This window comes from Dama dama, chromosome 8, assembly GCF_033118175.1.
Source record: "Dama dama isolate Ldn47 chromosome 8, ASM3311817v1, whole genome shotgun sequence".
Lineage (NCBI taxonomy): Eukaryota > Metazoa > Chordata > Mammalia > Artiodactyla > Cervidae > Dama > Dama dama.
This window is the reverse complement of record NC_083688.1, coordinates 49,752,444-49,774,944: the sequence shown is the minus strand read 5'-3', so window position 1 is coordinate 49,774,944 and position 22,501 is coordinate 49,752,444. Positions and strand designations below refer to the sequence as shown.

Sequence of the window (22,501 nt, the reverse complement as noted above, 5' to 3'; positions counted from 1 at the left end):
TCTACGTGCCTGACAAGCTCTCTGGATTCAACTTTTTCTTTTAGGCTTGGAAGGCCCACAGGAAGTGCTCTTTAGAATAAATTGGGAGGTGGGGGTGGGAGAACTATGCAAAATACCTCGCATTTAGCACTAAGTAAGTACTAGTTCCTTTTCCCCCTCGGAGATTGAAAGGTTACTTTAATAAAGGGGAGGGGTTAAATTAACGTAGATGTTTAACTCCTGTACAGATAAACATTTTAATTTATCAATCTGAAACCTGGCTGAAGCGTTTTCGTTTAGAGCTTCCCTTACTCGTCCGCCTCCCGCGGGCCGCAGCAACCGACATGCAAAGCCCGGGGAAAAGGCGAGGGGTAAATGGTCTCTCCACGCATGCGTGAGAAGCCTTCTCAACTCCCCCGCGGCGTCTTTTCTTGGAACAAAACTAGCGCGGAGCTCCGCAGTTTGCGTAGACTCGAATTTCCTATTGCTCTCACGGTCCGTGTGGACTCCTCGAGTGGGGCAGTTCCCCTACGCTAGTTGCGTTATTCGAAGTGAATGGCTGGGTGGTGCGTGTACGCCCAGAGCGTAGCGCCCATAGGCGGACGGGGTGCGGCTGCGCAAGGACTTGAGTGGGCCGTGTACGCCGCTAGCGTAGCGTGGTGTCCGACGCGCGGGTCTCCGCGACGCAGTTGGCGCAGCCGGCTTTGGTGAATACACGATTTGGTGCAGCCGGGGTTTGGTACCGAGCGGAGAGGAGATGCACACGGCACTCGAGTGTGAGGTAACTATAAAACCCCGATTTGTTTACATTCCCTCCCCCAGAACCGGCCCCGTGCGCGGCGGAGACTGAGAGTCCCGGGACGGCGGGGGGGTAGAAAGGGAGACAGGGACCGGGGAGTCGGGGCTGAGTCCCTCGGGGATCGGGGCGCTGGGCTTCCCGCAGCTGCTGCAGTCGGCGGCGGCGGCGAGCCGGGCAGAGCGCGCGGTGGGCTGCGCGTGGGGCGCCGCCGCTCCTCGTGTGCGCTCGGGGCTGCTGCCGGGTTAGCGACCGGGCAGCCTCCGCCCCGCGTGCGGGACCCGCGCCCGAGTCAGCCTCCTGCCGAGGCTGGGGAGCCGTGCGGGGAGTGGGGGAGTCACCGCTGAGCAGGCGGCGGCGGTTGGGGGGCTGCGCGCGGACGGCTAGGGGCCGAGGGTGGCGTGGCCGGTGGAGGCGGGGATGCGTTGGCCCGAGGATGGGAGGGTCCGCAGTCCGGTCTCGGAGGGGCTGGGAGACAGGCGGCGGCAAGCGCCCCCGGTTCTTCCTCTCGCGTGCTCCCCTCCTGTGTGTCCCGGGGATCCCCGGGATGGAGCCTGGGCGCCGCTGTTCCGGCCCGGCAGGCTAACGGACGGTGGCGCCTCAGCTCCTACCGCGGGAGGCCTCGTGGGGGCTTACTCTCTCCCCGACCAACTGAAAGCCGAGGCGGGGCGCGGGGGAGTTGATATTGAAGCCAGCTGGGGTCCCTGGAGCTGAGGGCTCGGGTGGGGCTGGGTCGGTGGGCGAGGCCGGCTGAGCCGGCTGCCCCGGCTTTGTTCGTGAACGCCCTTTTGGCGGAGAACCTTAGGGTGCCCGCCAGGCTGCACCACGCCGGGGAACCTTCGCAGCCCCTTCTCCGGGTCCAGGGGTCTGCTCAACTCCTTGCTTCTCCCTCGGGATCCCCGAGTGCCCAGGCCTGGTGAGGGCGCAGGCGACATGTGGCTTCCTATGGCTTCTCTGAAGAAGTGTTCACGTGGGAGGGAGCCTGTCCACATGGGCTGTCTTTATGAGCCGGGCACGAGGAAGAGAGATCTCCGCAGGATCTGCAGCCCTCAGTTGGAAGTGTCCTTCGCTCAGATCCCTGTTTTAAGTAATAAAGTGACATTAAAGCACATAATTTAAAAAGATGGTAGGTTATACTGTGGACTTTTTTTAAGTCTCTTACGCCGTTCGGTTCTCTAGTTTCACCTAGGAACTGAGTCATTCTTGATGGAGCAAAACGAGCAAGTGACAAGTTTACGTTCCATTTGTGTGTGGGGGGATTTTTTTGGACGGGTATCTAAATTTACCTAATTAAGAACACGCGAGTAATATATTGGAAAAACTGGAGATTTAAAATGTAGTTGATTATAGTAATTCTATTGAAAGCCTGAAGACTCTTGTGTGCTGTTTTTTATTAGGACTTAATTCTACAGATGTTAAATCATCTTGAGTCAGTCTCTTGTTCTAGACCTTGGGTCCATACCAGTTATCTCACATCCCTACCTGCACTAAATACTCGAGAGAGGATTATCAGTGTATTATCAGTGGTGAGTAGATTAGAAGAAAAGAAAAGAATAATGTAGTGGATAAGCTTTTAAACTTTTTTGTATGGTGAAGTTCTGAATGATGATTTTAAATATATGGAATACATAAGATTCCAGAGAATCCAGTTGTACTGAAATATAGTTACCAAAATTTTAAATATTAATGGTGAATTCATGCTTTAGTAAAGCATTAAATATCAAGAGTAATGGTAGGTAATAATGCCTAACTTCAAACTTGGGAGGACTGTAAATAAAGGATTTAATTTGAATAATTTATATTAGTAGTGTCAGGTGCTGTATGTTAACTGATTTTTTTTTTTTTTGTGCCTACATTTATAACTGAAGGGATAACTAAGGTTAATTTACAATATATCCTTCTTCTGTTTCCAGATTCTCAAACCTGAATTCTATATACAGCTCTCTGGTTAATAACCCCTGTGTAATTTGTGCTACTTTAGAATAAGTGGTTAGTTATGAGGTGACATCAGTATATCACGTGGTAACTTTTACTTGGGGCTTCCCAGGTAGCTCAGCGATAAAGAAATCGCCTGCCAGTGCAGGAGACATGGGTTTGACCCCTCGGTCAGGAAGATCCCCTGGAGAAGCAGATGGCAACCCACTCCAGTATTTTTGCCTGGGAAATCCCATGGACAGAGGAATCTGACAGGCTACAGTCCATAGGGTTGCAGAGAGTGGGTCACAACTTATCCATTAAACAACAACCTTTACCTTTTTCTTCGTGTTAATTTGTATTCCACTAACAGCTTAAAACTCAACACACTTCCTCCACTTTTTTAGGCACTTGATTTGAAGCCATTTTTAGGAGGCCTCCAGTTTGGTATAGGTACTTCTCTAAGTGTGTTTTCTTTTTGTTTTTAAACAGATTTATGAAGAATATAGGGCATAGGTGTTATAACAAGGGTAATTATTCAACAACAGGAATGATTATTTACTTTTAATTAAAAGAATTATGTTGTTACCATTCTATTACCCCACTTCCTCAACCCTTGTTTTGGCCACTATTGGAGAGAATGTAGGGCTTGGATGAGACTTAAGGTTCAAAACTGATCCATTATTGACTAGTTTGGTTACCTTGAGCAAGTTTCTTTATCTTTTTTATCTGTGAACTTGGAAGTACCAGAAAAATCTATCTCATGGTTTACTGTGACCTTTAAATGGCATAATGAATCAAAGGGCTACAGATGATTCATTTTACCTTCTTTTCTACATTACCAACCTTCTAGTTCATTAGTGGTTGCAGGACTACTTTCTATCTTGATTCCAGAATGAGGTTTGATGGTCTCTACTGGGCCACTGAAGAGGATACAGTTACTCTGTTATTCATATGTAATAATCCATAGAATTTCTTCTTATAAATGCATTTTCCAACTTACAATTACATACATACATCTTTTCTCTGCCAAACTAAATTCCTTGAGGGGCACATACTCCATAGCTTTTTGTCAAATAATACTTGTGTCACCTTATCCAGTGAATGTACAAAACTCTTTAATCAAATTAAAAATGTTATTTAAGTGATACAAAATTTAAATTCAGTACTAACCAAAGGAAATACTTTGGATTTTTATATGTCAGCCCTTATCTGTGTAGTGGCTACCTCAAGAATGGAAATGTTTTTGTGTATGTATATATCAAAAGGATAATCACTAGTGTATTTTAAACTTATTCACAAATTGCAAAAGAATATACAGTAGAAATGGGAAAGAGGTATAGGTAATCAAAACAGCTAGTTACTTTGCTTTATAACAGGTTTATTACTATAAGGTCATCTTTCATTACAAGTAATTCTTATTAAAAATATACTGACTTTAGCCTTTAGAAGAGGTCCGGTTTGTCCCAACAGTTTGATGCTGCCCCCTAGTGTTTGATTGATTCCCCTTGGAGTTTTCATTCCCTTCATCTTTAACTTTCCCTAAAACAAAACTATTTTAAGTTGCAATTAGATTCTTTAGTGCTACTTACATAGTTTACTTTGAGATTTCCTCCAGCTGGTTAATGTTGCTATGATTCCTTTTGAACTGTGAAAAAGATACTACTTTTCACCCTAATTTTTCAAATAGAGGGTGAGTTTGGATGGAGGTTGAACAGTGTAAGTCCTTGTTTTCTTGCAAATTATGTTGGAGGAATTTTTCAGACAGAAAGCGGTCTTTATGTTAAATATGTATCTTTGAGATTAACTTTGTATATGAATAGTAGCAGTTACTTCAGTCTGGGTTTCTTCTGGTTTAACTTAGTCGCATATAACTGTATTGCCTCCACTGTACTGAAAATGTTAAAATCACATAGCTTTTTTTTTTTAGTTCAAGTTTTTTTGAAACTTTAATGAAATTTGAAAAATAGTCTCAAGGACCTTTAATAACCATAAGATTTCATGTAGTCATTTATGTAAACTGATTAAAATGTCAAATTATACCAGTTATCAGTATTCCAAACTACTTTTTTCATTTTCTGTAAGTTCTGTGAATAGACCACACACACACAAAACAGGTTTTTCCAAAATAAGCAAAATATATAAGCAAATATTCTTGATAAATATTTACTATAATCAGAATATTCAAAAGTGTGTCAGATATGAGGCAATTTTTAACTGAAATTGTAAAGTTTAAATAACAATAGCATTATTGAAATTATTTTCAACTGTTTAAGAGACCATGTTTAATATTCAGAACACAATAATTTATTGTCAGCACATCATAGAACATATAGTGTCAAACTCTAATAGATTTTCAGTATTAGATTTTTCATGTGAAAAGGTATTATTGAAAGGGATGATGATTTCATATTTGTTCAGTTCAGTTGCTCAGTCATGTCTGACTCTTTGCAGCCCCATGGACTGCAGCATGCCAGGCTTCCCTGTCCATCATGAACTCTTGAAACTTGCTCCAACTCATGTCCATCAGTTGGTGATGCCATCCAACCATCTTATCCTCTTATGTCCCCTTCTCCTCCTGCCTTCAGTCTTTCCCAGCATCAGGATCTTTTCCAGTGAGTCAGTTCTTTGCATCAGGTGGCCAGAGTATTAGAGCTTCAGCATCAGTCCAGTGAATATTCAGGACTGATTTCCTTTAGGATGGACTAGTTTGATCTCCTTGCAGTCCAAGGGACTCTCAAGAGTCTTCTCCAACACCACAGTTCAGAAGCATCAGTTTTTCTGCACTCAGCTTTCCTTATGGTCCAACTCTCTCATCCATATGTGACTACTAGAAAAACCATAGCTTTGCCTGGATGGACCTTTGTTGTCAATATCTCTGCTTTTTAATATGCTATCCGGGTTGGTCATAGCTTTTCTTCCAAGAAGCAAGTGTTCTTAATTTCATGACTGCAGTCACCATCTGCAGTGATTTTGGAGCCCAAGAAAATAAAGTCTCTCACTGTTTCCATTGTTTCCCCATCTATTTGCCATGAAGTGGTGGGACTGGATGCCATGATCTTAGTTTTTTGAATGTTTCAGATTTGTAAGTATACAGATAAAACCTAAAATTCTTTTCAAGTACAGTTTCAGTTATTTTCATTAAGAGTTAGTGGTATATGGTTTTGTGATTTTGTCTTTATAGGCTTTCCTGGTGGCTCAGTGGTAAAGAATCCGCCTGCCAATGCAGGAGTAGGGAGTTCAATCCCTGGGTTGGGAAGATCTCCTGGAGAGGCAAATGGTAACCCACTCCAGTATTCTTGCTTGGGAAATCCAATGGACAGAGGAGCCTGACAGGCTACACAGTCCATGGAGTCCCAGAGTCAGACATAACTTAGCGACTAAACAACTATTATGGTTTATATTTACCCTTTATACTGTAGATTTTACTGCCAAAAGAGAAGGTATCAGATAGTTGTTTTTGCATTAACATTTTGTACAGCCATGTTTACACTTATTTTGGGGGACCATCCTTCCCATTCATAGCAGTGGTTTTTGGGAATTAGAGACTGAATCAGAATGTTGGAGATACCTTTTATCATAGATTATGTACTTTCATGGGACCCAGAAGCATTGTTATTAGAATTACTAATTACTATGAACTGCTGTATGACAGTTATTTTTGATACTCTAGTGATTATCAAAGACTTTTCAGTCAGTGATCACTTTAGTTTTTAGATTTATTTTCATTCACATAGAAGAAAATTAAATTGCTTTCAGTTTTAGTAACAAGGTCACAAATACATATATCCCACTGCTCTGTTACTTTAATGTTTGTAAAAAAAACTTTCAGATGCACTTCGTACCCCTAAACTTTTTTTATGAATTCACTTTACATGTTCTGTGAAGTTTTGAGTTTTATGGTAGTGGTTTCCTCTACTGTTGAATTGGTCTGTTGAATTGGTAAATTTTTTAAAAATGTGTAGATTAAGTCAAGGGTCAGCAAGTTACGGCCATGGACCAAATCAGTTTGCTTTTGTAAATTAAATATTGATGGATACATGAATATATTGTGTATTGCTGCTTTGTGCCGTAATGACAGAATTGAGTAGGTGCCATAGAGATCCTAAAATGTTAACTGTCTGACCCTTTAAGTCAGCCAACTCCTGGATCCAGTTCTTCGTATTCTATCATTATTTGACGTGTTGCTGTTTTTAAAATACTTACATTTTCCTAGTTCCTATATGAGTAAAATACTTTAGCAGAGAAGCATTCAAATATAAATGAATGGGTAATAATATGAGTTCTGAGATATTCTTCGCATAAATAGCATAAGAAGCTTTTTGTCTCTTCCCTGTCGGAGGAATAGCACCCTTATTTATGATGCTTAGAGTTGTAATGTGTCCTTTGACCTGGAGCTACTACCTAACACTATCATTGTGTTTCTACTGCTACTTATGCAGTGTCTCTCAGTTTACCTTCTCTCATTTAAAAGGTGACTGTGTCTTCCTTGTACCTCCTTCAGAGCAGAAGGTGTTTGATATTTATTTTTGTGGCTTCTCGCTGCCCCTTCCTCTTCCTTTCCTCCTTACTCCCCGCTGCAGTTCATGAGTGTGTTTACAGAACTGTGAACAGGTGTTCTGGTATAATACCGTTCAGTGCACCTTTGCTGAGGCTGAATCATTGTTTTATTCTGTTTACATGTGAGTAAGTATGCTTTGTGCTTTGTTGTAGAAGAACATAGCCTCATGACAGAGGAAAGATTGATTTATATACCGTATCAAGGTATGTAGAGTAAGATATGATTTGTTAGTACTTTGCAAATCAGTGAGGTCAGTAAAAGTGTAATATTTGAAAAACATTTTATGTAATTATAATGTAATTATTATGTAATTGTATGCTTAATTACAGCAAAGTTGAGAACAGATACCATGTATTATATATAACATATGTTGCAAAGCAACAGGATTATGTTTTCTATTTCCATGGACCTTGTTTAATGTAGAATTTCAACTGACTTCATAACTTGTTAATGTGTAGAATATATATGTTAAGATTTTTGTTTTAAATTAGCATACTCTTGTTTTTTCAAGTAAGGTGAATTATTTGATATATATAGCAACAGCAACAACAACTGGTGTAAGTTTATTTTCAAGAAAATAATCACTAATTTAGAAAAAAGAACTGAAGAAGGAAATCAACTACAATCAAATCACTGAAAGAGATGTTAAGAAAAAGTGTTTAAGCACACTGTACATATAATATTATCTACAATATAATTTATGATTTGTATATAAAAATGTTTAGAGCTTCTCCTCTGAAGATTGCTGCTTAAACACACGTATTTGAAAGTTTTATTAAGGCAAAAATGTAAACTTTCTTAGCGAACAGATAAAAGACTATTGTTTGTTCAGCGGTTGTTTTATATTCCCTAAAAAAGAAATGGATGTTATGGGTCATGTTAATTTTAATTACGGCTTTTGTTTTAAAAGAAAACAACACACATTAAATATAGGGAGGGAAAAAAACTTCTTAAATTTAGAAATCATAAAGAAATTGCAAAAATAAATTATAGACGTCAGTGCATGTACATGGAAACACTTCTATCCAGGAAAGGGAAAACATTGTAATCAAAGTAAAAAGGCACTGGACAGAATTGAAGATGTCTTCTGCAGAAAATATGACTAAGCCATGTTATATAAAAAGTTCATGTATGTTTATAAAAATATAGAGACACCAGGAATAATTTGAAAATGTAAATAAGAATAAGGTAATTTTGTATTGTGTGTGTGTTCAGTCCTTTACGACCCCATGGACTGTAGTGTGCTAGGCTCCGTCCATGGGATTTTCCAGGCAAGAATACTAGAGTGCTTTGCCGTTTCCTTCTCCAGGGGTTCTTCCTGACCCAGGGATCAAACATGCTTCCTTCTCTTACATCTCCTGAATTTGGCAGGCTAATTCTTTACCCCTCTGACACCTGGGAATTTTACCTGTTCCAAAATTAATGAGAATACTGTGATCACACAGCTGGTGGCAGTATAGCCAAATTTAATTTGTCTAGAGAACAATTTGAAAGGATGTAACAAGACCTGCCTGAAAAGCATTCAGACTTTTGTGGTCTTTCCCCATATCTTGGACTTATCCAACCAAGCAGGTAAAAAACAATAGCACAAATTGAAGTTAAAATGATTATATAATGTGATTAAAACTCTATAAACAAATGCTTGTGAAATATTGAAACTAATTCACTTTCCTCCACATGTGACACAATGTGACTTTGTTCACCAGAAACTAAGATTTATAGTTGCTGGATTTTAGTTTTTTCAGTCAGAATTATACAGGAATATAGTTTAAAGAATTAAATAGTTCTATGAAATTAAGGCTGGGGAAAAGAAAAAAAAATCAGTCCTCTGCCTTTTTACATTCTGCCTAGAGATATAAGGAACTCTTTTGGTTCCTTAGTTGTTTTGCTGTTCACTGCCATGTCTCCAATATTCATAACCTGTTGATTTTCAATTTTAGTCATTGTCTGCTTCGGGTTTGGCACTCTTCCCCCTCTGTGAGCCCTCGGATTTCCTGTATCTCAGTGTCCAGTACAGTCGTGTTGTATTCCGGTTTAGAACAGCGGTGTTGCATCTTTACGACTGTGAAGGTTATTGGCAGCTGTAAACTGGTGTTTACCCTGTGCTACTTTTTCCCCCGGCATTACTCATTTTCTTATTTTTTCTTTTTCTAACTGTCTATATATCACAAAATCTTACCCCAGTCTGTGTATCTGAATGTGATTCTGTAAGACAGAGAATGTGCCCTGAAACACTCTGTTTATTTAAGAATTCTATGTAGTTTTCTATATATTGGACAAGGTTGAACTTGACTATAAAGATGGATTGATAATTGATTAATGCAATTGGTGTTTGCTAGTCGAAATTAAGTAGTTTTGATACTTGAATTATATTTTTGTAAGATTCTGCTAAATGGCAGAACAGAACCATTTAGCTTTGTTCAAACAACTGTAAGGACAGCTAAAATTTATCAGATAGAAAGCTTCCCTGGTGGAGAAGTGGCCTGTGTTTTCAGCAGCATCAAAAAATGTTAATATTATGAAAATGTTGCCTTGGAGATTCTGTGTTTTTTTTTTTCCCCTAATCTTACGCAAAGGAAGGATCATTTTACCTGGCAGTGCTTATGAATGGTAAGTTGGTACAAAATCAGGGACGTGTAACAGTGACAAGATGCTGAAAAAGGAAAATAGGAAGAATGAGGATGAATGGAGTAATAAAGATTTGAGCCAGTGGCAGTCACTGTTCTTAGAATGAAGGCAACGGCCAGGGATGATGACTGGAAAGAGAACCCAGCTCTGCAAGTTGAAAGGAAAAGGGATGTGTTTCTCATCCAGGTCCTAAGGTTAGCCCTCTGTCTTTAAGTCCTCTTTGTGACTACATGTTGTGTTGGTGTATATGCATTTGTAGTGGAAAGAGGTTGAAGCTTATTAAATTGAAAGGCTAACTAAAATTATAAACATTTTAGTAGCTTCGAAAAGCATCACAGTATTTTGTGATTGATAAAGGTCAACCAGCTCATACATGTACAAATTTCGGATGTTCTTTGTATTCACAAACAGCAAAACAGACACAGGAATGTCAAAGGTGGCTTTCTGTAATATGGTTCCAGATTCCCTGTAATGAATGTTTGAAAAGCAGAGACTTCAGATAGTTTGAACATTTAATGAGAAAATGTAGGTTTCTACATGAATGTTTAGAATACAATAATAGATTTGATGTGTGACTGCTTGATCTAGTACATTTGATCAATGCTCATGTTTATATTCTGTCTCTTGAAAAATAAAAGTGAAACAGGAGGAGCCCTGAATTGCCTGAGCTCCATTAACATGCCTCTACTATTTTCATATGAATGAGTTGCAGGGTAAATATTAGAGATTGTCCTTATTTTGATAAAAGCTACATTAACATTCCAAACTGAGGTAAAGTGGGGGAATGAAAAAGGAAACCTTGAAGCTCTAAGAGGATTTAAGGGTTCTTGATAAGGACTCATTAGTGAAGTAATATTATGAAGTTTTATAAAGTCAGTGAAACTGGTGTGTCATGGTAATTCTTTGCAACTCTTTCTCAGTTGGATGCCTCCTGTAATCTACGAGTTGTGCTTGGATGCACTAACACTGCATATGCTCTCGGAATATTTTTGGTAGCATTCTTTGGAAGGAGTCAAAGCGAAGGGACCTTTTCCCCACTCTGGTTCTGTACTTTTCAGAAGTTAAATGAAAGACCTGTGGTACCACATCGATTAGTGGTAATACTTCAGGTTAAGAAACTTTACAAAGTACACATTTCACATCCTTTAGTTCAGTTGGTGGGTATGGGAAGGGACTGTTTCCCCTGTTCTTGAGAGAGGAAACAGTGACAACGAACTAGAGACGAAGGTTTCTGACTCCTGATTCTATTCTATGTGCATTACATTGGGTGATAATATCAGAAATGGAATTTAAAATGGATCCAAGTTCAGTTCAGTTCAGTTGCTCAGTGGTGTCCGACTCTTTGCGACTTCATGGGCTGTAGCATACCAGGCCTCCCTGTCCATCCCCAACTCCTGGAGTTTACCAAGTAAACTTGGATCCTGGAGGATCCAAGTTATATTACTATTAATAACTTGCACTTAAATAGCATTTAAACATTTACAGTAAAATGGAAAAACATTTAAAACTTTATCATTATAAAAAAAACGATACACATTGTTTTATTTGGTCTTCATAATTACTGTGAAATAGAACTGGAATTAAAACCCCCACTTTATACTTGGTGTAAGACTTAAAGAGGCTAAGTAATTTGCCCAGCATCCTATAGCTAGTAAGGGGCAAGACCAGGTTTCTGAGATCTTTGTCTTTTAGACTAGTATTTCTTCAGTAAACCACTAGTCTCATTGCTTCTCATGCATTTTGTGTGTACTGTTGTTGAATTGTAGAGGGAAACTAAATTGGTGTCTAACTACATGGATAAATTTTGCTAAAGTAATTTAGTAATATGCCAGTTGTATTATATTTATGTGATTCAGGGTATAAATAAACTTCTGCCATGGTAGTGAAACCTTTCCCAAAAAATGAAGTCGTCTTTGAAATTAGGGTGCCATGTATATTATTGAATAGATTTTCATGTTAAGTTTACTTAATACATGATATATTTCCATAGTCCAGGTTGAGGGTTTTAGTGATTTCTCTCTTGGTTTCCACCTCATTGACCTTTAAAATATCAATCTGGAACATTGAAATAGCTAGTTTTAAAACATTGCTAAGTGAGTTATATTTTTTCTCTGATTGTTAGTTTGTGTATATATGTATTTGTATGTGTGAGAGTCAAGAGCCTGAGACAGACATTAACTCTGGTTCTTTCATTTGACCTACATTTTCCTTTAAAAAAAAGTCCCCGTGAGTAAAGCTTGTTCACTTTGTTCTTATACACAGGATGTACTTGGTTGGCCTCTCTAGTAACAGGAGCCATGTATTGGTAATTATTTTTCTTACATCAGTCAATCACTTTGTTAAGTAATATAGTGATATTAGGGCTTCCTCAGTGTCTCAGCAGTAAAGAATCCTCCTGCAAAGGAGATATGGATTCAATCCCTGGGTCGGGAAGATCCCCTGGAGAGGAGGAAATGGCAACCCACTCTAGTATTCTTGCCTGGAGAATCCCATGGACAGAGGAGCCTGGCGGGCTACAGTCCACAGGATCGCAGGGTCAAAAACTTAGCACACATACTCACAGTATGTGTGCTACTATGCGCATACTTTTTTTTAAAACTGACTGTAAGTATTAGAGACCATTTCTTTTCCCTTTAAAATATTTTGGTAGTTTGTTTTAGATGGATTGCATTAGTAGTTATCCCACAGTGTTCTAGTTTTTAAGATATACAGATACACTGGTGTAGCGGAAAGAGCCCCTGACTTTCAAGTCAGGGGACTGCCACAAACTTGAAGTATCACTTTAATCATATGTATACCTCTGGGTCTTAGATATCCATGTATTTAAAAAAAAAAAGTGTTTAGTTGTTTATACTTAAGAATCTTTTCATCTTAAACTTTCTACAACCCTATTTTCATTTGTATGAAATAAAGATCATTATCTTTCTTGAGGCAAAATACCTATAGACAGATTAGTGTACTTAGGTATGTTCTTGATAAAAGTGTTTTATCTACTTAAAAATTGAAAAATTTATTTGCCATTTTATGTAGGAAAACTACAATTGAAAGCCTCTAATTAAAAATTTTTGTAAATCTGTATAGAAGAACTTACTGTGGAGATTCTCAATCCTGATTACTTTTAAGGTTTTAGTTAACCTTTTTCTTAGGTATAATCATATATTTTGTTAAGCAAGATTCTTTGGTTACAAATGATTTTTTTCTCTGGTTAAAAAATGGATTTTCTGTTATGGTATTTTTAAGAATGCATGCAGAGACTGTGAAATTAGAATAAAAGATCTCCAATTTAGTTAACAGTATTATATCAGTGTCAGTTTCCTGGTTTTGAAAATGTGCTTATGTAAAATGTTTTCATTGGGGAAAATTGGGTAAAGAGTACATGGGTAAACTCTGAACTGTTTTCACAAGTTCAAGTTCTTGTGAGTCTTAAATTATTTTAGAAAACTTAAATTCATCTTTGGGTATGGTTAAGTATGGGTCTGCTTCTAGAAACTGCATATTACTGATTTTACTAATTGAAAGTTGAAATATGTATTCTTAATGGATTAAAAGTTATGTTGTGTCTGAAATATAGAACACCTCTAGAAAAGCACCCAGATGTTAAGTGTGAAAGTGAAGTGAGAGTGAAAGTCGCTCAGTTGTGTCTGACTCTTTGTGACCCTATGGACTGTACAGTCCATGGAATTCTCCAGGCCAAAATACTGGAGTGGGAAGCTGTTAAGTGTAAACCTTGACAGGTTTATGAAGTGAACACACCTGGGTAACCAGCTGCTGCTGCTGCTGCTGCTAAGTCACTTCAGTTGTGTCCGACTCTGTGTGATCCCATAGACGGCAGCCCACTAGGCTGTCCCTGGGATTCTCCAGGCAAGAACACTGGAGTGGGTTGCCATTTCCTTCTCCAAGGCATGAAAAGTGAAAGTCAAGTTGCTTAATCGTGTCCGACTCTTAGCGACCCTGTGGACCGCAGCCTACCAGGTTCCTCCATCCATGGGATTTTCCAGGCAAGAGTACTGGAGTGGGGTGCCATTGCCTTCTCCGGGTAACCAGCACCCACGGGTAAAGATAGACTACAAACTGCAGCACAGAACTCCTGCCTGGTTCCTCTCATCACTTTTCACACCAAAGAATAACCACTAGCCTCATTGAACATTTAGGTCTGATGTTAGTGTTAAAATATTAGTGTTTTATAGAAAAATGTGGGTTTCATTTTTTCTTTGCATCAAATATAATGTATTTACATCAGAAATAGCGTATACAGCCCAATGATTTAAGTACTTATTTGTGAATTAACCTGACCCTTCATGTAGAAATTACACAATGAGAGAATACTTAAACCTTTCACTGTGATAGTAAATTGGAAATCAGTAAGAAAAGATGAAATTAAATGTGTGGTGGCAACTACACATTTTCCAGAAACCATTCTTTTCTTGTGCAGTAGGATTATGCATAGCTGTCTGTAGTAACCAGAAGTCTTGAGTGAATAACTTAATGTATATTTGCTGAATTGAAAACCAAATCAGTTATAAAACTAATATACTCAATTCCCAAAACTTTAAAAACTGTGAAACGTAGGTGACAGCAGAAGATTTTGTCTAGGGCAAAACTGAGTCCTTTAAAGGCCAGTATTTAGGATTGAATGGTAAATGGACTTGGGCAACATTTCTACCATTCCTGCCTCCACCCCGAAGATCTTTTTGCTATGGATAGGAAAGGATCCTTAAGAAAAGGATTCCATAGAATGCTTGGGAAACTAAGTTGTAGGTGAGACTGTATTTTCCAGTCTCCTTATTTTGATTGATTGAGCCGATGTGGCTATGTTCTTGCCAATGAAGTCTGAGAAGTGATGAAAGCAATATCTACTTTATTTGCTGCTTCAGAAATTTCTGAACCTGGATTTCCATTGTTTGTTTTACCACTGACAAGAATAGCACTCATGTAAGATTGATGTGTCTCTGACTAACTGGGGCTCACAAACCTGGAGCAGTCATCTTGGACGGGTATTAAGAGAAATAAACTTGCTTGTTTCTTAAGCCACTACGCTTTGAGAGAAGTTTCTTTGCAATAGCTGCTTAGCCTGTGCTGACAAATGCATAGTTCATCCAAGTGATTCTTAGGCATGCATCTGCTATCACTGTTCTAAAGTTGCAAAGTTAATGTATGATTTACTTTTAAGAATACTTAACACAGATTTAAATATTACCTGTATAATGTCACTCATGTATTTATTTGCCTTCCTGTGATGCTCTCTTGAATGTAAGTGATTATGACTAGGGGACTCAAGATAGCAGAATCTTTTCAGTAAACAAATTGAGTACGTTTAAAAAGTGTTTAAAAATGACAATTTAAAGCTCATATAGATCACTGACATTTTTTGTGTTGCATGGAGTCATTCATTTGATGTTGCCTGATTGATATGTTTGTATGTTTTATTTTCACCACTGGTACTTATTCATTTGACAGTGGGATAATATGCACTGAAGAAACGGCAGGACATTTACATGTCAGACGAACAGAGCAACATTCATTCAGAGCATCGCCTTTCACTAGCATCTTCTAGTGGAAAACCAAGGTAATTGGAGGGTGTGTAATGTCCTCTTTCTGCTATTAATAGCAATTGTCTTAATTATCTATGCTCTTTCATCTTCATTAGTCTATAGGTAAAATTGATATGTTTTAAATGGTGACTTTATCCTTGAGACTATTATATAAGAAACTGAAGTGTTTGGATTAAAAAATAAAATCTCCAACTTATTGTAGCTTTGGGATTAAATATATTTTATAGACTATTTTCCGAAAGTCTTAACTCACATAAGCCACATATGATAATTAAACCTAATTTATTCAGGTGATGCTCAATTTAATTGAGTATCATTTGACATAAATGGGAGTGTTTGATAATTTACTTGTATAGGTAGTGTCTCAAACTTTAGCTAGCAACAGACTCAACTAGGAAGATTGGTTGACAGTGCTGAGCCCTAACCTCAGAGTTCGAGATTTAGTAGGTCTGGGTGGGGTGAAAGAATTTACATTTCTAAGAAATTCTCAGGTAATCATGATTTGGCTTCTGCTGCTGCTCCAATATATGTTGATTAATCACTGATGGTGGCTAGGTATCAAACTTTAAAAAAGTACATACCGTACAGATGACTTCTGACTTAGGGTATTTTGAATTTACAATGGTGAGAAAGCAGCATGCGTTCAATATTTGAATTTTGAATTTTTATCTTTGCCCAGCTAGTGATATACAGTACCATACACTCATGATGCTGGGCAGTGGCAGTGAGCTGCAGCCCATGGTCAACTGTGTAGTCATAGGGGTAAGCAGGCAGTCTATATCGATTCATACAACCTTTTTTTTTTTTTCCATACAACCTTCTGTTTTTCACTTTCAGTACAGTATTCAGTAAAGTTCATGAGATTATTATGAAACAGGCTTTGTGTTAGATGATTTTGCCCAACTGTAGGCTAATTAATGGTAAGTGGTCTGAGCACATTTACAGTAGGCTGGGCTAGCTATGATGTTCAATAGGTAATGTATATTAAATGTATTTTCAACTTACGATATTTTTCAAGTTAGGATGGATTGAGGCATAACCCCACCATTAAGTTGAGGAAGATCTGTATAACAAAGACCTGAAACCCATTATTGCTGGTTTAACAAATACAAAATATTTTGTCACATTGCCTCAGCTTCCCTTCACTTTTTAAGAAATAAAAACACTGCAGATGCTGCTAAATATGCATACTACCTCTACCATCTGACTCCCTTTCTTCTCTTGTGAAAAGTTAACTACTCTTTAGAATGTAATCACCCCCATATTAAGCTCTTGCTACACGTATATATACCCTCAAATTAAGATATTTTTCATGTTTTTAATTGTGTTTAAATGAAATAACATATCTTTTTGAACTTTACTCTTTATGTTTCTAAGATTTGTCCTTGTTCTGTATTGTTTCATAGCCACACATTTATAACTTCGGCATAGTTTTTAATTACATAAGTATCCATATTTTTTTTTTACTCTGTTCTTCTGATGGGCATTTAGGTTTGTATCAGGCACTAATGATTATATAATAAATTGCCATTCCTCATTTACCTCCTTTTTCCTTGTTGTTAGTATGCCTCCCATATGTATAGGAAAGATGGCTTCTTTCCAATCAGAAGAGAATGAATGTTGATTTGTCTTAGCTGATGGTGGAATTTTATCCTTTATCAGTTTTATTATGCGTATGTAGTACAGTCCTGATGAAAGACAGGTAAAGCGAAATCCGAGAGGAGCTTCTAGAAAGTTTTTGTCCCTGAATAAAAAGAAGATGAACCTTCCAGCTTTGGATATGGTTGTGCAAGGATGGAGTAGTTACAGCAACAGCAATTTCTTGAAGTTCTGAGAAGACAGATCTCATCTGAGGATGAGAGATTTTGGGTTATTGCTTTTGTAATTGTCCTTAAACCATTTTCCCCCAATTTTTTAATGTGAAAATTTCTTTTGTTTTAACCACTTTTAGTTGTTTTGTTATTTGCAACTGAAGCATCCTATTACAAGATAGTTAACATTAAAAAAGAAATTCATCATTATTGCAGTCAAGATTCTTGAATTTATCTCCTGGGCATAAGTGTACGAGTTTCTCCAGGTGGGTAGGTAGGTAGGTAGGTAGAAGCAGAATTTTGGAGCTGTGAAAGTGTGTTCATAGTCAGCTTCCCTAAAAGGTTGCACCAGTTTATACTCCCATCAGCATGTAAGGTAGTTTCTGTTTCTTTACATCAGGTTTTTGATTAACATCTGGTATTTTCAGGTATTAATTTTTGCCTCTTAATGTCTTATGTTCTTCTTTATATCATATACAAAATCATTGTCAGTGATTCTTTTTCTGGACTCTGTTCTTCTTTGGTCTATCTGTGTTATTTTAGTTATTGTAACTTTCTAAAAAGAAGTCTTTATCATCTTGCTACTTTTCTGAACTTTGTTGATTGCCCTTCGGTTTTTCTCTTCCATATGAATACTTGGATGAGCTTATGCAGTCTCACGAAAGTTGACAGCTGCAAGATTTTGATTGACATTGAATTAGATTTGTATGTATACACTTGGAAGACTATATATCTTATATATATATAAGATATATATATATCTTAAGTTGTTTATTACATTCATGTAGGTGGTCTTTGTACAGTTTTTGCAATTCTTCTTTACTGTCCTTCAATAGTATCTTATACACTTCTCCTTTCACTGGTCTTACTCTGTTTCTGTCTAGGAACCTAGTAATTTTTGTTTATCATTATGTTTTCTAATTGGTTTTCACTGCATAAAATTTGATTTTTAAAAACTTTTTATTGAAGTACTATATGTATACAGAAAAATAAACAGTATGATAAGCACAGTGAATTATCACAAAGTAAACATTACCATTACTCAAGAAAGAGAACATTATTACAATTTCCAATCCCAATTATTACCCCCTACCTTCCCTTCAGAAAATAACCATTAAGGCATCTTGGTTTAGTTTTGCCCATTTTAAATTATATATAAATAGACTTTTGCCCAATGTTTTATTTAGTGTTTGTTATCTTTTTTGGTTGTTTTTCAGTCACTAAGTTGTGTCCAGCTCTTTGCAACCCCATGGACTGTGGCACACCATGCTACCCTGTCCTTCACTATCACCTGGAGTTTGCGCAAACTCATGTTCGTTGAGTTGATGATGCCATCTAACCATCTCATTGTGTATTGTCCCCTTCTCCTCCTGCCCCCAGTCTTTTCCAACATCAGGGTCCTTTCCAGTGAGTTGGCTCTTTGCATCAGGTGGCCAAAGTATTGAGGCTTCAGCAACTGTCCTTCCAAAGAATATTCACAGTTGAGTTCCTTTAGGATTGACTGGTTTGATCTCCTTGCAGCCTTAAGGGACTCTCAGGAGTCTTCTCCAGCACCACAGTTCTAAAGTATCAATTCTTTGGTACTCAGCCATGAAGCACTATGGTCCAACATCTGTTCATGAATACTGGAAAAACCATAACTTTGACTATATGGACCTTTGTCAGCAAAGTGATGTTCAGACTAGCCACATTTTAAGTGCTCAGCAACCACATGTGGCTACTGGCTACTCTGCTGTAAAGTATAGATCTAAAAGATTAATATTTGGGAGACTTAGCTTCAACACCTTCAATATAGGATATAATATGCATTATAAAGGAAAGACTGATAAAATATACAGTTACCTTTTGCTCAATCTCAATTTGTGAGATTCATTTATGTTAGTATGTGAAGCTTTAATTTTATTTTCATTCCTGTGTAATATTCCATTGTAAAATTGTTCTGTTTTTATTTATTTATTTGTTTTGTTAACATTCTACTGTTGATGGACATTTGGCCTTTTGCTTGTTTTGAGCTATGATGAATAATGATTGTGTGAATTTTTATGTTCATTCATTTCTTTTGGTGTCCCTGTACATGTGTTTCTGCATACATCCAAGAGAAGTATTGCCATGTGAGAGAATGTGCTTATGTTCATCTTCTAGTAGATCCTACCAAACAGCTTTCCAGAGCTTACCAATCTACAGTCCCACCAGTAGTGTATGCAAGTTCTAATTGACTCCATATTCTTGCCTACATCTTTTATGTTTTATTCATTCTGGTGGGTATGTAGTGGTATCTACTTGTGATTTTAATTTATAGTTCTCTATTAAGGTTGAGAATCTTTTCATATGCTTCTTAGTAATTTGGCTAACCTCTTATAAAATGCCTGTTCAAAACCTACCTATTTTTCCATTGAGTTGTCTCATAATTTTCATATTGATTTGTAGACATTCCTTATCTATTCTTGACTATTAACATTGCCATACTCTTCTACCAATCTGTTGTTGCCTTTTTTTACATTCTTGATGAATATCAATTTCTTTATTTTATTGTAGTATATTTTATCTGTCTTTCCTTTATAATGCATGTTATGTCCTGTCTTGAAAGTCATGAAATTAGTTTCCCAAATAAATCTAGATCTGTACTTTCCAGTACAGTAATTAGTAGCCACATGTGGCTAGTGAGCATTTGAAATGTGACTAGTCTGAATTAAGATGTCTTTGGACACACATCAAGCCTCAGTAAATTTAAGAAAATTGAAATCATATCAAGCATCTTTTCTTACAACTACACTAAGAGACTAGATATCAATTACAGGGGAATAAACTGTTAAAAAAAAAAAAAACACAAACACATGAAGATTTAACAATATGTTTCAAAATAATGAACACATTACTGAAGAAATAAAAAGGGAAATAAAAAAATTCCTAGAAACAAATGGCAATGAAAATATGACCCAAAATCTATGGGATGCCACAAAAGCAGTTCTAAGAGGTAAGTTGATAGCAATGCAATCCTACCTCCAGAAACAGCAAAAACATTGAATAGAGAACCTAACTCTATACCTAAAACAGCCTAAAAAAGAACAGAAAAACTGCAAAGTTAGTAGAAAAAAATCATAAAGATCAGAGCTGAAATAAATGAAAAATTAAGGAAACAGTAATAAAGATTAATAAAACTAAAAGCTGGTCCTTTGAGTGGATAAACAAAATTGGCAAACCATTAGCCAGATTTATCAAGCAAAAGGGGGAGAAAAATCAACAAACTTAGAAATGAAAAAGGAGAGAGATTACAACAGACAACACAGAAATACAAAGGATCATAAGAGACCATTATGAGCAACTATATATACCAATATATACCAATAAAATGGACAAACTGGAAGAAATGGACAGATGCTTAGAAAAGTTCAACCTTCCAAGACTGAATCAAGGAGAAATAGAAATTAGGAACAACCTAATCACAAGCACTGAAATCTAAACTGTGATAAAAAGTTTTCCCAAAAACCAAAGCCCAGGGTCAGATTGCTTCACAGGTGAATGCTGTCAAACATGTAGAGAAGAACTAATGCCTATACTTCTGAAGATTTCAGAAGAAGGAACACTTCCCAAACTCATTCTACGAGGCCACCATCACCTTGATACCAAAAACAGATAAAGCTATCACAAAAAAGGAAAATTGCAGGCCAGTATCACTGGTGAACATAAATGCAAAAATCTTCAACAAAATTCTAGCAAACAGAATTCAGCAACACTTTAAAAAGATCATATACCATGATCAAATTGGTTTCATACCAGGGATGCAAAGATTCTTTAATATATGCAAATCAATCAATGTCATACACCATATTAACAAATTGAAATATAAAAATTATATGATAATCTTAATAGATGTCAAAAGCCTTTGACAAAATTCAGCACCCATTTATGATTAAAAAAAAAAAAAAAAACTCTTCAAAAAATGGGCATAGAAGGAACCTACCTCAACACAGTAAAGACCATATATGATAAAACCCACAGCAAACATTCTCAGTGGTGAAAAATTGAAAGCATTCCCTCTAAGATCAGGAATAAGACAAGAGTGCCCACTCTTGCCAGTATTATTCAGCATATTTTTGGAAGTCCTAGCTATGGCAGAAAAGGAAAAGAAAAGGAATCCAGATTGGAAAAGAAGTAAAATTCTCACTGCAGATGACATGATACTATACAAAGAAAACTCTAAAGATACTATATCTGAAAATTAACTAAAAAAAAAAAAAAAAAATTAACTAGAGCTAATTCAGTGAATTTAGTAAAACCACAGGATACAAAATCAATACACAGAAATCACTTGCATTCCTATACACGAACAATGAAAAATCAGAGATTAAGAAGTCAATGCCATTTACCATTACCATAAACAGAATAAAATATCTAGGAATAAACCTACCTAAGGAGACAAAAAAGCTATATACAGAAAACTATGATACTGATATAAGAAATCAAAGATGATATAAACAGATGAAGAGATGTTCCATGTTCCTGGGTTGAAAGAATCAATATTGTGAAAATGACTCTACTGCTAAATGCAGTCTGCAGATTCAGTACAATCCCTATCAATTTACCAATGGCATTTTTTACAGAACTAGAACAAAAAATTTCACAATTTGTATGGAAACGCAGAAGACCCCGAGTGGCCAAGGCAATCTTAAGAAAGAAGAATGAAGCTGGAAGAATCAACCGTCCTGACTTCAGACTATACTATGAAGCTACAGTCATCAAGACAGTATGGTACTGACATAAAAACAGAACTATAGACCAATGGAACAAGGTAGCCTAGAGATAGGGGACCCATAGGTGTATGGATTTGTCTTTGACAAAGGAGGCAAGAATATACAATGGAGAAAAGACAGTCTCTTCAATAAGTGGTGCTGGGTAAACTGGACAGCTATATGTAAAAGAATGAAATTAGAACACTTCCTAACACCATACAGAAAGATAAACTCAAAATGGATTGAAGAACTAAATGTAAGACTAGAAACTACAAAGCTCTTAGAGGAAAACATAGGCAGAACACTCTATGACATAAATCACAGCAAGATCCTCTGTGACTAATCCTAGAGTCAGCTTCTAGAGTAATGGAAATAAAAAAATAAAACTAAACAAATGGGACCTAATTAAACTTAAAAACTTTTGCACAGCAAAAGAAACTTTTATAAACAAGGCGAAAAAACAACCCTCAGAGTGGGAAAAAAGCAAAAAAAAAAAAAATTGACAAATGATTGGTTTCTAAAATACATAG

At 37.2% G+C, this 22,501-nt stretch overlaps 1 protein-coding gene across 7 annotated transcripts in view; it reads left to right on the top strand.

Annotated features, from left to right (window-relative positions):
- The window catches only part of SLC39A10 (solute carrier family 39 member 10), a 147,273-nt gene that overhangs the window by 81,061 nt on the left and 43,711 nt on the right, over positions 1-22,501 (top strand). For 5 of the 7 annotated variants that reach the window (XM_061149106.1, XM_061149105.1, XM_061149109.1 and 2 more), the window contains one exon: positions 15,336-15,444. The gene's annotated coding sequence lies outside the window, so the exon portion shown is untranslated. Of the gene's footprint in view, positions 1-624; positions 761-7,434; positions 7,454-15,335; positions 15,445-22,501 lie in introns of those variants that run through there. The other 2 variants (XM_061149104.1, XM_061149110.1) reach the window with 2 other exon arrangements.